Genomic DNA, 17,009 nt, shown 5'->3' on the forward strand with positions numbered 1-17,009 from the left:
CTGGGAATAGACTGTGGATCTACAGTCGCTGATGCATATGCATCACAGTCACTGACATGCACCCTGGGAAAAGACTGTGGATCTACAGTCTTTGAGGTGCATCACACCATGGGAAAAGAGTTAAAGGAGGAAATGAGAATACCAGATCCGATTGCCTTGTTTGAGTCCCTGAATAAAGTGACCAAGGACCAAGAGAATGCCTCATCCGCAAACGTAGTGCTCTGAAATTAGGGACAAAACATTCTGTCAGAGCTCATGATTGATCAGTCTGGAGTGTTTTGTCAAAATTCTGCCATCCTTACATCCACTCCCCCAGGCACTTCCTATAATCAAAGGCCCAGTGCCCACCCATGGCTAATTACATATTAAAATAAACTTCAGCAAGGCCTGATTTAAAGCAGCCTCCTCTTGACCTGAGCAACACAAAGGGTGAGTCCCATATGGCACCCTATTCCCTATATAGTGCACTACTTTTGACCAGGGCCCAATAGGGGGAATAGAGTGCCATCTGGGACACAGCCATAGAGATAGATAAAGAGAGAGATCCAGATCAATATTGAAGGGGCCACTATTGTTTGCTGAAATGCCAGAGAGGGTGAGATAAATCAGATAGCTGAGGGAAGAGAAGAGACCCGCGATCTTGTTCTCACGGCTCCCCGGGCCACTGCACTCAGAACAGACACACCTGGCCTAACAAAGCCCAGGAACAGTGGGAGGGACAGACACACACACGCAAACACAGATGCATGCTCACCCACTCACATACTCACACAGACGGTCACACACAACCAATGTTAGACACGCTTTTGAACCGGATGGATGTCACTAACATTATTGTATATACTATGGTACACATGCAAAACCGCAGTGTAAAGCAGCACATTTACATGTATGTGTATCTGCAGCTGCAGGCTCATTCTCTAAGGTTATACAGGGTGGACAGAGATGCAGGCAATGTCAGAACACTGAGGAAGTACACTGGAGGTTTATACGTGCTGAGCCACTCTTGTGATTCTTCTGTGAAGATGCAGTAGACTGTTAAAGATCACTACCAGACTGTAAAGTCAACAGTACCTCAACGTGCCAGTTTGTAGAATGTGTCTTCACAGCACAAGGCACCCTGTAACCATACAGGAAAAGCCCACTTGCACTCTCAGCCTTTGGGTTTGCAGATGGCTCTTCAGGATGCGTCAGTGTGCCAGACCACAGCGCATTACAGTACCTAAAGAGTGCTGAAGGAGAGCCAGCTTCCAGACTTCACAGAATAGGATAAAAAGGGGATATGTAACTGAGAGATGACTGAATTGGGGGTGGTGAGAGATGGGAAATAATCAGTTTAGGGGGGAAAGCGAGACGTGAGACTAACCGAATAATCACACCGAGGGGCTGAAGTCCAAACTGGCAGGGTTACAGCTTTCTCTGAATAAACTCTCACTTTTTCACTTTTTCACTCCTCCCCTCCTCCCCTCCTCCTCTCCTCTTCTCTCATTCTCCCCTTCTCCCCTCCTCTTCACTCCTTTCCTCCCCTCCCCTCACTCCTTCTCCCCCTCCTCACTCCTCCTACCCTTCTCCCCTCCTCCTACCCTTCTCCCCTCCCCTCCTCCACTTCTCCCCCTCCCTCACTCCTCCTACCCTTCCCCCTCCTCCTCCTCCACTTCTCCCCTACTCCTCACTCCTCCTACCCTTCTCCCCCCTCCTACCCTTCTCCCCTCCTCCCATCCTCCTACCCTTCTCCCCTCCTCCTTACTCCTCCTACCCTTCTCCCCTCCACCTACCCTTCTCCCCTTCTCCCCTCCTCACTCCTACTCCCTCTCCTACCCTTCTCCCACCTCCTACCCTTCTCCCCTCCCTCCTACCCTTCTCCCCTCCTCCTCCACTTCTCCCCTCCTCCACTCCTCCTCATCTCCTTGCCTCCTCCCCTTCTCCTCCCTCCTTCTCCTTTCCTCCCCTTCCTCTCCCTCCTTCTCAACCCAGTTCTTAATCATCTGTTGTTGGATTCCTCCAAATCATCCTGTCACTTCTCACACTCAGCGCCTGTGGAGCGTGAGCCGAGCCTGAGCTGGTTTCAATTTGAGTCCCGGTAGAAGTTAATACGTTTGTGATAAATTCTGCTGAGTCTGGCTGAAGCTGGAGCTGATTTGGAAGCGGTGTTTGCTTTCGCTCCTGCCTTGATTACCTACCCAGCTACCTCTCGTCCTAGACTTCATTGGGAAAACACAAAAGAGAGCCTCTGTTTTCCACTCTGACCCCTGATGCAACACGACCCCATGCAGAGAGAAGCCTGCTATTGTTGCTTCTTAAAGGGCTTAGGTTACAGGTGGGCCCAGGTATTAAAAAGATAACACTGACGTGGTGAATGCATGGCTGCTGGCTACTGCAATAGTATACATGGTGTCAAGGGGGAAAAGTAGATTTCCTTTCTTGCCGGTACAGGACACAAAAAGACAGGCACATGTTTTATACTACAACAATGACAGGGAAGCCTACTCTGCTGACACTGACACACAGATCAATAAAAATGATGTTGTCTGATCCGTATAATCAGCCTACGAAAAAGGGAGACACAAATACAGTATGACATCCATCTAACCTGGAGGAGGAAATTATTGTCCAACAACAAACAAAAGTGGCACTGGCACAATGAAAAAGACAATGAATATGCACATTTACCTGGTATATGGCCGATGTTCTCCAATGGTGCCAATAACAGGCTACTATTAGCTGAATTAAATTAAGAATGTTGATAACTGAATGACAGATTGGAGTCTTTTCATTGCCATCTAATTAAATCAATAGCCATTTGCTTTCCAAAACTATAATAATAATAATACAATTATTAATATTGCATATGCATGGCGGGGACTCTCTGCTTTTCACGGACAGTCTCAACTCAACAATAATCTATTTGGTATTTGCAGCGCATGCTGCCCAAATTGCAGGCCCTTCCGACAATAGTCTATGCTATTTAAAACAATCCACAGCTTTTTAAAGAAGCTAATGATCCTCTGTGGCCAAATCATGCTTTCTGGGGTATTAGCCTATTCTGAATAAGTGTATTTATTTATGTATAGAGAGGAGTAAGCTAATTAGGCTATATCATTCTGCCAATTGACTTTACTTTCCTCTAGCCTTGTGGACACCCAGTTTGTGTCAATTTGGAGCGTATACCACCCAGTTTCGTGTCAATTTGGAGCGTATACCACCCAGTTTCGTGTCAATTTGGAGCGTATACCACCCAGTTTCGTGTCAATTTGGAGCGTATACCACCCAGTTTGTGTCAATTTGGAGCGTATACCACCCAGTTTCGTGTCAATTTGGAGCGTATACCACCCAGTTTGTGTCAATTTGGAGCGTATACCACCCAGTTTCGTGTCAATTTGGAGCGTATACCACCCAGTTTCGTGTCAATTTGGAGCGTATACCACCCAGTTTCGTGTCAATTTGGAGCGTATACCACCCAGGTTCGTGTCAATTTGGAGCATATACCACCCAGTTTCGTATCAATTTGGAGCATATACCACCCAGTTTCGGGTCAATTTGGAGCGTATACCACCCAGTTTCGTGTCAATTTGGAGCGTATACCACTCAGGTTTGTGTCAATTTGGAGCGTATACCACCCAGTTTCGTGTCAATTTGGAGCGTATACCACCCAGTTTCGTGTCAATTTGGAGCATATGCCACCCAGTTTCGTGTCAATTTGGAGCGTATACCACCCAGGTTTGTGTCAATTTGGAGCGTATACCACCCAGTTTCGTGTCAATTTGGAGCGTATACCACCCAGTTTCGGGTCAATTTGGAGCGTATACCACCCAGTTTCGTGTCAATTTGGAGCGTATACCACCCAGTTTCGGGTCAATTTGGAGCGTATACCACCCAGTTTCGTATAAATTTGGAGCGTATACCACCCAGGTTTGTGTCAATTTGGAGCGTATACCACCCAGTTTCGTGTCAATTTGGAGCGTATACCACTCAGGTTTGTGTCAATTTGGAGCGTATACCACCCAGTTTCGTATCAATTTGGAGCGTATACCACCCAGTTTCGTGTCAATTTGGAGCGTATACCACTCAGGTTTGTGTCAATTTGGAGCGTATACCACCCAGGTTCGTGTCAATTTGGAGCGTATACCACCCAGTTTCGTGTCAATTTGGAGCATATGCCACCCAGTTTAGTGTCAATTTGGAGCGTATACCACCCAGTTTCGTATCAATTTGGAGCGTATACCACCCAGTTTCGTGTCAATTTGGAGCGTATACCACCCAGTTTCGTATCAATTTGGAGCGTATACCACCCAGTTTCGTGTCAATTTGGAGCGTATACCACCCAGTTTCGGGTCAATTTGAAGCGTATATCACCCAGTTTGTGTCAATTTGGAGCGTATACCACCCAATTTCGTGTCAATTTGGAGCGTATACCACCCAGTTTCGTATCAATTTGGAGCATATACCACCCAGTTTCGTGTCAATTTGGAGCGTATACCACCCAGGTTCGTGTCAATTTGGAGCGTATACCACCCAGGTTCGTGTCAATTTGGAGCGTATACCACCCAGTTTCGTGTCAATTTGGAGCGTATACCACCCAGTTTCGTGTCAATTTGGAGTGTATACCACCCAGGTTCGTGTCAATTTGGAGTGTATACCACCCAGTTTCGTGTCAATTTGGAGCGTATACCACCCAGTTTCATATCAATTTGGAGCGTATACCACCCAGTTTCGTGTCAATTTGGAGCGTATACCACCCAGGTTCGTGTCAATTTGGAGCGTATACCACCCAGGTTCGTGTCAATTCGTGTCAATTTGGAGCGTATACCACCCAGGTTCGTGTCAATTTGGAGCGTATACCACCCAGTTTCGTGTCAATTTGGAGCGTATACCACCCAGGTTCGTGTCAATTCGTGTCAATTTGGAGCGTATACCACCCAGGTTCGTGTCAATTTGGAGCGTATACCACCCAGTTTCGTGCCAATTTGGAGCGTATACCACCCAGTTTCGTGTCAATTTGGAGCGTATACCACCCAGTTTCGTATAAATTTGGAGCGTATACCACCCAGGTTCGTGTCAATTTGGAGCGTATACCACCCAGGTTCGTGCCAATTTGGAGCGTATACCACCCAGTTTCGTGTCTATTTGGAGCGTATACCACCCAGTTTCGTGTCAATTTGGAGCGTATACCACCCAGGTTCGTGTCATTTTGGAGCGTATACCACCCAGTTTCGTGTCAATTTGGAGCGTATACCACCCAGTTTCGTGTCAATTTGGAGCGTATACCACCCAGTTTCGTATCAATTTGGAGCGTATACCACCCAGTTTCGTATCAATTTGGAGCGTATACCACCCAGTTTGTGTCAATTTGGAGCGTATACCACCCAGTTTGGTGTCAATTTGGAGCGTATACCATCCAGTTTAGTGTCAATTTGGAGCGTATACCACCCAGTTTCGTGTCAATTTGGAGTGTATACCACCCAGTTTCGTGTCAATTTGGAGCGTATACCACCCAGTTTGTGTCAATTTGGAGCGTATACCACCCAGGTTCGTGTCAATTTGGAGCATATACCACCCAGTTTAGTGTCAATTTGGAGCGTATACCACCCAGTTTCGTGTCAATTTGGAGCGTATACAACCCAGTTTCGTGTCAATTTGGAGCGTATACCACCCAGTTTCGTATCAATTTGGAGCGTATACCACCCAGTTTCGTATCAATTTGGAGCGTATACCACCCAGTTTCGTGTCAATTTGGAGTGTATACCACCCAGGTTCGTGTCAATTTGGAGTGTATACCACCCAGTTTCGTGTCAATTTGGAGCGTATACCACCCAGTTTCATATCAATTTGGAGCGTATACCACCCAGTTTCGTGTCAATTTGGAGCGTATACCACCCAGGTTCATGTCAATTTTGGAGCGTATACCACCCAGGTTCGTGTCAATTTGGAGCGTATACCACCCAGGTTCGTGTCAATTTGGAGCGTATACCACCCAGTTTCGTGTCAATTTGGAGCGTATACCACCCAGTTTCGTATCAATTTGGAGCGTATACCACCCAGTTTCGTGTCAATTTGGAGCGTATACCACCCAGTTTCGTGTCAATTTGAAGCGTATATCACCCAGTTTGTGTCAATTTGGAGCGTATACCACCCAATTTCGTGTCAATTTGGAGCGTATACCACCCAGTTTCGTATCAATTTGGAGCGTATACCACCCAGTTTCGTGTCAATTTGGAGCGTATACCACCCAGGTTCGTGTCAATTTGGAGCTATACCACCCAGGTTCGTGTCAATTTGGAGCATATACCACCCAGTTTAGTGTCAATTTGGAGCGTATACCACCCAGTTTCGTGTCAATTTGGAGCGTATACCACCCAGTTTCGTGTCAATTTGGAGCGTATACCACCCAGTTTCGTATCAATTTGGAGCGTATACCACCCAGGTTCGTGTCAATTTGGAGCTATACCACCCAGGTTCGTGTCAATTTGGAGCATATACCACCCAGTTTAGTGTCAATTTGGAGCGTATACCACCCAGTTTCGTGTCAATTTGGAGCGTATACGACCCAGTTTCGTGTCAATTTGGAGCGTATACCACCCAGTTTCGTGTCAATTTGGAGCGTATACCACCCAGTTTCGTATCAATTTGGAGCGTATACCACCCAGTTTCGTGTCAATTTGGAGCGTATACCACCCAGTTTCGGGTCAATTTGAAGCGTATATCACCCAGTTTGTGTCAATTTGGAGCGTATACCACCCAATTTCGTGTCAATTTGGAGCGTATACCACCCAGTTTCGTATCAATTTGGAGCGTATACCACCCAGTTTCGTGTCAATTTGGAGCGTATACCACCCAGGTTCGTGTCAATTTGGAGCTATACCATCCAGGTTCGTGTCAATTTGGAGCGTATACCACCCAGTTTCGTGTCAATTTGGAGCGTATACCACCCAGTTTCGTGTCAATTTGGAGCGTATACCACCCAGTTTAGTGTCAATTTGGAGCGTATACCATCCAGTTTCGTGTCAATTTGGAGTTTATACCACCCAGTTTCGTGTCAATTTGGAGCGTATACCACCCAGTTTCGTATAAATTTGGAGCGTATACCACCCAGGTTCGTGTCAATTTGGAGCGTATACCACCCAGGTTCGTGTCAATTTGGAGCGTATACCACCCAGTTTCGTGTCAATTTGGAGCGTATACCACCCAGGTTCGTGTCAATTTGGAGCGTATACCACCCAGGTTCGTGTCAATTTGGAGCGTATACCACCCAGTTTCGTGTCAATTTGGAGCGTATACCACCCAGTTTCGTATCAATTTGGAGCGTATACCACCCAGTTTGTGTCAATTTGGAGCGTATACCACCCAGTTTCGTGTCAATTTGGAGCGTATACCATCCAGTTTAGTGTCAATTTGGAGCGTATACCACCCAGTTTCGTGTCAATTTGGAGCGTATACCACCCAGTTTCGTGTCAATTTGGAGCGTATACCACCCAGTTTCGTATCAATTTGGAGCGTATACCACCCAGTTTCGTGTCAATTTGGAGCGTATACCACCCAGGTTCGTGTCAATTTGGAGCGTATACCACCCAGGTTCGTGTCAATTTGGAGCGTATACCACCCAGTTTCGTGTCAATTTGGAGCGTATACCACCCAGGTTCGTGTCAATTTGGAGCGTGTACCACCCAGTTTCGTGTCAATTTGGAGCGTATACCACCCAGTTTCGTGTCAATTTGGAGCGTATACCACCCAGTTTCGTGTCAATTTGGAGCGTATACCACCCAGTTTCGTATCAATTTGGAGCGTTTACCACCCAGTTTCGTGTCAATTTGGAGCGTATACCACCCAGGTTCGTGTCAATTTGGAGCGTATACCACCCAGGTTCGTGTCAATTTGGAGCGTATACCACCCAGTTTCGTGTCAATTTGGAGCGTATACCACCCAGGTTCGTGTCAATTTGGAGCGTATACCACCCAGTTTCGTGTCAATTTGGAGCGTATACCACCCAGTTTCGTGTCAATTTGGAGCGTATACCACCCAGTTTCGTATAAATTTGGAGCGTATACCACCCAGGTTCGTGTCAATTTGGAGCGTATACCACCCAGGTTCGTGTCAATTTGGAGCGTATACCACCCAGTTTCGTGTCAATTTGGAGCGTATACCACCCAGTTTCGTGTCAATTTGGAGCGTATACCACCCAGGTTCGTGTCATTTTGGAGCGTATACCACCCAGGTTCGTGTCAATTTGGAGCGTATACCACCCAGTTTCGTATCAATTTGGAGCGTATACCACCCAGTTTCGTATCAATTTGGAGCGTATACCACCCAGTTTGTGTCAATTTGGAGCGTATACCACCCAGTTTCGTGTCAATTTGGAGCGTATACCATCCAGTTTAGTGTCAATTTGGAGCGTATACCACCCAGTTTCGTGTCAATTTGGAGCGTATACCACCCAGTTTCGTGTCAATTTGGAGCGTATACCACCCAGTTTCGTGTCAATTTGGAGCGTATACCACCCAGTTTGTGTCAATTAGGAGCGTATACCACCCAGTTTCGTGTCAATTTGGAGCGTATACGACCCAGTTTCGTGTCAATTTGGAGCGTATACCACCCAGTTTCGTATCAATTTGGAGCGTATACCACCCAGTTTCGTATCAATTTGGAGCGTATACCACCCAGTTTCGTGTCAATTTGGAGTGTATACCACCCAGGTTCGTGTCAATTTGGAGTGTATACCACCCAGTTTCGTGTCAATTTGGAGCGTATACCACCCAGTTTCATATCAATTTGGAGCGTATACCACCCAGTTTCGTGTCAATTTGGAGCGTATACCACCCAGGTTCGTGTCAATTTGGAGCGTATACCACCCAGGTTCGTGTCAATTTGGAGCGTATACCACCCATGTTCGTGTCAATTTGGAGCGTATACCACCCAGTTTCGTGTCAATTTGGAGCGTATACCACCCAGTTTCGTGTCAATTTGGAGCGTATACCACCCAGTTTCGGGTCAATTTGAAGCGTATACCACCCAGTTTCGTATCAATTTGGAGTGTATACGACCCAGTTTCGTGTCAATTTGGAGCGTATACCACCCAGTTTCGTGTCAATTTGGAGCGTATACCACCCAGTTTCGTATCAATTTGGAGCGTATACCACCCAGGTTTGTGTCAATTTGGAGCGTATACCACCCAGTTTCGGGTCAAATTGAAGCGTATATCACCCAGTTTGTGTCAATTTGGAGCGTATACCACCCAATTTCGTGTCAATTTGGAGCGTATACCACCCATTTTCGTATCAATTTGGAGCGTATACCACCCAGTTTCGTGTCAATTTGGAGCGTATACCACCCAGGTTCGTGTCAATTTGGAGCGTATACCACCCAGGTTCGTGTCAATTTGGAGCGTATACCACCCAGTTTCGTGTCAATTTGGAGCGTATACCACCCAGGTTCGTGTCAATTTGGAGCGTATACCACCCAGGTTCGTGTCAATTTGGAGCGTTTACCACCCAGTTTCGTGTCAATTTGGAGCGTATACCACCCAGTTTCGTGTCAATTTGGAGCGTATACCACCCAGTTTCGTGTCAATTTGGAGCGTATACCACCCAGTTTCGTATCAATTTGGAGCGTATACCACCCAGTTTCGTGTCAATTTGGAGCGTATACCACCCAGGTTCGTGTCAATTTGGAGCGTATACCACCCAGGTTCGTGTCAATTTGGAGCGTATACCACCCAGTTTCGTGTCAATTTGGAGCGTATACCACCCAGGTTCGTGTCAATTTGGAGCGTGTACCACCCAGTTTCGTGTCAATTTGGAGCATATACCACCCAGTTTAGTGTCTATTTGGAGCGTATTCCACCCAGTTTCGTGTCAATTTGGAGCGTATACGACCCAGTTTCGTTTGGAGCGTATACCACCCAGGTTCGTGTCAATTTGGAGCGTATACCACCCAGGTTCGTGTCAATTTGGAGCGTATACCACCCAGTTTCGTGTCAATTTGGAGCGTATACCACCCAGTTTCGTATCAATTTGGAGCGTATACCACCCAGTTTGTGTCAATTTGGAGCGTATACCACCCAGTTTCGTGTCAATTTGGAGCGTATACCACCCAGTTTAGTGTCAATTTGGAGCGTATACCACCCAGTTTCGGGTCAATTTGGAGCGTATACCACCCAGGTTCGTGTCAATTTGGAGTGTATACCACCCAGTTTCGTGTCAATTTGGAGCGTATACCACCCAGTTTCGTATCAATTTGGAGCGTATACCACCCAGTTTCGTGTCAATTTGGAGCGTATACCACCCAGGTTCGTGTCAATTTGGAGCGTATACCACCCAGTTTGTGTCAATTTGGAGCGTATACCACCCAGGTTCGTGTCAATTTGGAGCGTATACCACCCAGTTTCGTGTCAATTTGGAGCGTATACCACCCAGGTTCGTGTCAATTTGGAGCGTATACCACCCAGGTTCGTGTCAATTTGGAGCGTATACCACCCAGTTTCGTATCAATTTGGAGCGTATACCACCCAGTTTCGGGTCAATTTGGAGCGTATACCACCCAGGTTCGTGTCAATTTGGAGTGTATACCACCCAGTTTCGTGTCAATTTGGAGCGTATACCACCCAGTTTCGTATCAATTTGGAGCGTATACCACCCAGTTTCGGGTCAATTTGGAGCGTATACCACCCAGTTTCGTGTCAATTTGGAGCGTATACCACCCAGTTTGTGTCAATTTGGAGCGTATACCACCCAGTTTCGTGTCAATTTGGAGCGTATACGACCCAGTTTCGTGTCAATTTGGAGCGTATACCACCCAGTTTCGTATCAATTTGGAGCGTATACCACCCAGTTTCGTATCAATTTGGAGCGTATACCACCCAGTTTCGTGTCAATTTGGAGTGTATACCACCCAGGTTCGTGTCAATTTGGAGTGTATACCACCCAGTTTCGTGTCAATTTGGAGCGTATACCACCCAGTTTCATATCAATTTGGAGCGTATACCACCCAGTTTCGTGTCAATTTGGAGCGTATACCACCCAGGTTCGTGTCAATTTGGAGCGTATACCACCCAGTTTCATATCAATTTGGAGCGTATACCACCCAGTTTCGTGTCAATTTGGAGCGTATACCACCCAGGTTCGTGTCAATTTGGAGCGTATACCACCCAGGTTCATGTCAATTTGGAGCGTATACCACCCAGGTTCGTGTCAATTTGGAGCGTATACCACCCAGTTTCGTGTCAATTTGGAGCGTATACCACCCAGTTTCGTATCAATTTGGAGCGTATACCACCCAGTTTCGTGTCAATTTGGAGCGTATACCACCCAGTTTCGGGTCAATTTGAAGCGTATACCACCCAGTTTCGTATCAATTTGGAGTGTATACGACCCAGTTTCGTGTCAATTTGGAGCGTATACCACCCAGTTTCGTGTCAATTTGGAGCGTATACCACCCAGTTTCGTATCAATTTGGAGCGTATACCACCCAGGTTTGTGTCAATTTGGAGCGTATACCACCCAGTTTCGGGTCAAATTGAAGCGTATATCACCCAGTTTGTGTCAATTTGGAGCGTATACCACCCAATTTCGTGTCAATTTGGAGCGTATACCACCCATTTTCGTATCAATTTGGAGCGTATACCACCCAGTTTCGTGTCAATTTGGAGCGTATACCACCCAGGTTCGTGTCAATTTGGAGCTATACCACCCAGGTTCGTGTCAATTTGGAGCGTATACCACCCAGTTTCGTGTCAATTTGGAGCGTATACCACCCAGTTTCGTGTCAATTTGGAGCGTATACCACCCAGTTTAGTGTCAATTTGGAGCGTATACCACCCAGTTTCGTGTCAATTTGGAGTTTATACCACCCAGTTTCGTGTCAATTTGGAGCGTATACCACCCAGTTTCGTATAAATTTGGAGCGTATACCACCCAGGTTCGTGTCAATTTGGAGCGTATACCACCCAGGTTCGTGTCAATTTGGAGCGTATACCACCCAGTTTCGTGTCAATTTGGAGCGTATACCACCCAGGTTCGTGTCAATTTGGAGCGTATACCACCCAGGTTCGTGTCAATTTGGAGCGTATACCACCCAGTTTCGTGTCAATTTGGAGCGTATACCACCCAGTTTCGTGTCAATTTGGAGCGTATACCACCCAGTTTCGTGTCAATTTGGAGCGTATACCACCCAGTTTCGTATCAATTTGGAGCGTATACCACCCAGTTTCGTGTCAATTTGGAGCGTATACCACCCAGGTTCGTGTCAATTTGGAGCGTATACCACCCAGGTTCGTGTCAATTTGGAGCGTATACCACCCAGTTTCGTGTCAATTTGGAGCGTATACCACCCAGGTTCGTGTCAATTTGGAGCGTGTACCACCCAGTTTCGTGTCAATTTGGAGCATATACCACCCAGTTTAGTGTCTATTTGGAGCGTATTCCACCCAGTTTCGTGTCAATTTGGAGCGTATACGACCCAGTTTCGTTTGGAGCGTATACCACCCAGGTTCGTGTCAATTTGGAGCGTATACCACCCAGGTTCGTGTCAATTTGGAGCGTATACCACCCAGTTTCGTGTCAATTTGGAGCGTATACCACCCAGTTTCGTATCAATTTGGAGCGTATACCACCCAGTTTGTGTCAATTTGGAGCGTATACCACCCAGTTTCGTGTCAATTTGGAGCGTATACCACCCAGTTTAGTGTCAATTTGGAGCGTATACCACCCAGTTTCGGTCAATTTGGAGCGTATACCACCCAGGTTCGTGTCAATTTGGAGTGTATACCACCCAGTTTCGTGTCAATTTGGAGCGTATACCACCCAGTTTCGTATCAATTTGGAGCGTATACCACCCAGTTTCGTGTCAATTTGGAGCGTATACCACCCAGGTTCGTGTCAATTTGGAGCGTATACCACCCAGTTTGTGTCAATTTGGAGCGTATACCACCCAGGTTCGTGTCAATTTGGAGCGTATACCACCCAGTTTCGTGTCAATTTGGAGCGTATACCACCCAGGTTCGTGTCAATTTGGAGCGTATACCACCCAGGTTCGTGTCAATTTGGAGCGTATACCACCCAGTTTCGTATCAATTTGGAGCGTATACCACCCAGTTTCGGGTCAATTTGGAGCGTATACCACCCAGGTTCGTGTCAATTTGGAGTGTATACCACCCAGTTTCGTGTCAATTTGGAGCGTATACCACCCAGTTTCGTATCAATTTGGAGCGTATACCACCCAGTTTCGTGTCAATTTGGAGCGTATACCACCCAGGTTCGTGTCAATTTGGAGCGTATACCACCCAGGTTCGTGTCAATTTGGAGCGTATACCACCTAGGTTCGTGTCAATTTGGAGCGTATACCACCCAGTTTCGTGTCAATTTGGAGCGTATACCACCCAGGTTCGTGTCAATTTGGAGCGTATACCACCCAGGTTTGTGTCAATTTGGAGCGTATACCACCCAGTTTCGTATCAATTTGGAGCGTATACCACCCAGTTTCGTGTCAATTTGGAGCGTATACCACCCAGTTTCGTGTCAATTTGCTAATGTTTCATGTGGCTGACCTGCAGTAATGTTAACTAATGGTGTAGTAGCCCATAGGTTTTCTGCAGTAATGTTAACTAATGGTGTAGTAGCCTGTAGGTTTTCTGCAGTAATGTTAACTAATGGTGTAGTAGCCTATAGGTTTTCTGCAGTAATGTTAACTAATGGTGTAGTAGCCCATAGGTTTTCTGCAGTAATGTTAACTAATGGTGTAGTAGCCCATAGGTTTTCTGCAGTAATGTTCACTAATGGTGTAGTAGCCTATAGGTCTTCTGCAGTAATGTTAACTAATGGTGTAGTAGCCTATAGGTTTGCTGCAGTAATGTTAACTAATGGTTTAGTAGCCTATAGGTTTTCTGCAGTAATGTTAACTAATGGTGTAGTAGCCTGTAGGTTTTCTGCAGTAATGTTAACTAATGGTGTAGTAGCATGTAGGTTTTCTGCAGTAATGTTAACTAATGGTGTAGTAGCCTATAGGTTTTCTGCAGTAATGTTAACTAATGGTGTAGTAGCCTATAGGTTTTCTGCAGTAATGTTAACTAATGGTGTAGTAGCCTATAGGTTTGCTGCATTCATTGGGATTGGCTCACGTTTTAAAGATATGGAGCACCACACTATTTATTTTGTAGGATTCCGTAATGGACCTATTGCCTTACTTTCACCCTGGTGGTGTCCCTAGTGAATGCTTGGGAAACACATCAGGAACTTATGGAAGGGAGTCTGCCTGATCCACAACATCAACACCATGACAATAAGGGCTGGAAAATGTAACATTTCATTAAAGAGAGTTGTGTCACATTCTGAGGATTTTCCAATCAAACATCTGTTTTAGTCCAACTAAATGTAAAATGTAGAAATTAAATATTGTAGAAATTAAATGCTTGAGCAATTGGTTTGTGGATTAAGGACCAGCCCCTGTTCCTCTTGTGTAATTACAAAACTCTCAACGGACCACTGAGCTCGACATAGATGTATTGCAGCATGATCATTATTGGTTATTTTCTAGGACCTACTCTACTTTTTCAGACAAGTCTTCATTGTACCTGGAGAGAAATGATTGCCAGTGGGAGAGGAGCTGACTGGTAGCTTGCAGCTACACCATAAGTGACAATGGAATTTAGTAAAACAAACCTCGCAGCCATTTAATAGTCATCCGTGGTAACCTTTGGAAGACGGCATGATGTTGGTAAGCACCCGTTTGGCCATCATTAACCAGCTGGAAATGAGTAGAGCCTTCACTGCCAGACAGAGTGATTGGACGGCATCCGCCAGTAACCCAACACAGCGGCCAATTAGAGATCATTTAAGACTAAAGTAATTTGGACAGTTTTTCTGGATATGACTGTAGAGGTCTTGTTGCCGTTGTTGAACACGTACAAATGAGCAAGCGGGTGAAGGGGATATTTTGACAGGTTTTTGCCAAAAACCAGAGAGAGAGATCATGGAGAGACAGAGGTTATATGTTGCCTAACATCCCTGTGTTGATTTGAGGTAAAGTAATGGGGTTAAGCGAGGTCTACCTAGCATGGTTGTGGATTACCAGAAAAAATTCATTGGGCACAGGCGTCAATTCATCTTCTATTCCACATTGATTCAATGTAATTTAATTGAAATGACGTGGAAACAACGTTGATTCAACCAGTGTGTGCCCAGTGGAAAATTTAACAAAACAAAGGGTCTCCCAACTTCAAGTCACCTGTCCCCCAATTACCTTTCCATAAACATGCTGAATCGCTGCATGAACACAGAGGATAAATGTACCTAGGTGGTCGGACTTCCCCACTTAAGAAATCTGACGGTTGTTCTTGTTGGAAAACAGTGCGAAATTTGTCCAGCAGCCAAAGAACATAAGGCTAGTCTTTAGTCTGGGCATGCTTTACTGAGAAAATTAAACTCTGGTGATTTCATTTATTACTTTCCAAAATTGTGGGAGAAGTTGTGGATAAAGTTGTGGTTAAAAATTTAAATGTCATTCTTTACACTTACAGTATCAGTCAAAAGGTTAGACACACCTACTCATTCAAGGTTTTTCTTAATTTTTAATTATTTTCTACATTGTAGAATATTAGTGAAGATATCAAAACTATGAAATAACATATAAGCAATCGTGTAAACAAATCAAAATATTTTTTAGACGACAGCGTCGCACACTGTTGACATTCTCTCAACCATCTTCACCTGGAATACTTTTCCAACAGTCTTGAAGGAGTTCCCACATATGCTGAGCACTTGTTGGTTGCTTTTCCTTCACTCAGCGGTCCAACTCATCCCAAACCGTCTCAATTGGGTTAAGGTCGGGTGATTGTGGAGGCCAGGTCATCTGATGCAGCACGCCATCACTCTCCTTCTTGGTCAAATCGCTCTTCCACCGCCTGGAGGTTTGTTTTGGGTATTGTTCTGTTGAAAATCAACTGATAGTCCAACTAAACGCAAACCAGATGGGATGGCGTATCCTTGCAGAATGCTGTGGTAGCCATGCTGGTTCAGTGTGCCTTGAATTCTAAATAAATCACAGTGTCACCAGAAAAGCACCCCAACACCATCACAACACCTCCTTCGTTCACCTACTCTGCGTCTCACAAAGACACGGCGGTTGGAACCAAAATCTCAAATTTGGACTCATCAGACCGAAGGACAGAATTCCACCGGTCTAATGTTTCTTGGACCAAGCAAGTCTCTTCTTCTTACTGGTGTCCTTTAGTAGTGGTTTCTTTGCAGCAATTCAACCATGAAACCCTGATTCACACAGTCTCCTCTGAACAGTTGATGTCGAGATGTCTGTTACTGGAACTATGTGAAGCATTTATTTGGGCTACAACCTGAAGTGCAGTTAACTCTAATGAACTTATCCTCTGCACCAGAGGTAACTCTGGGTCTTCCTTTCCTGTGGTGGTCCTCATGAGAGACAGTTTTATCATAGTGTTTGAAGAATCTCAAATATAAAATATATTTTGATTTGTTAAAAACTTTTGGTTTATACATGATTTCATGTGTTATTTCATAGTTTTGATGTCTTCACTATTATTCTACTATGTAGAAAATAGTAAAAATAAAGAAAGATCATGCAATGAGTAGGTGTGTCCAAACCTTTGACTGATACTGTATGTGTACAGTGAAGAGTAATTGATTCCTCTGTTAGTTCATGAAAATGTATACTCCCTGGAAAGCAGTGAGAATTGTTGTTGAGTGGACTATCCTGGCTAAATAAAGAATTGTATTGAACCCATCAAGAGGATTCCTGCTCCCATTGTCCTCATAGACTTCCTCATAGTCTTAACAGACCTCTCTATAACACATTGCTGACTTTGGCCCATCGTTGACATGCATTGACTCACTCCGGGGCCCTTCCGCTCTGGGGCCCTGCCACTCTTCCCTGAGGTCCGGGGACCTGACCATGATCAGCCCTTGACCTGGCAGTGTGAACAGGTGGAAGGGCCCTGTGTGTTTGCCATCCGTCTCTCACTGTTTGCTCGGGGATGGTCTGACAGGAAACCA

The sequence above is a fragment of the Oncorhynchus masou genome, chromosome 14, assembly GCF_036934945.1.
Source record: "Oncorhynchus masou masou isolate Uvic2021 chromosome 14, UVic_Omas_1.1, whole genome shotgun sequence".
Lineage (NCBI taxonomy): Eukaryota > Metazoa > Chordata > Actinopteri > Salmoniformes > Salmonidae > Oncorhynchus > Oncorhynchus masou.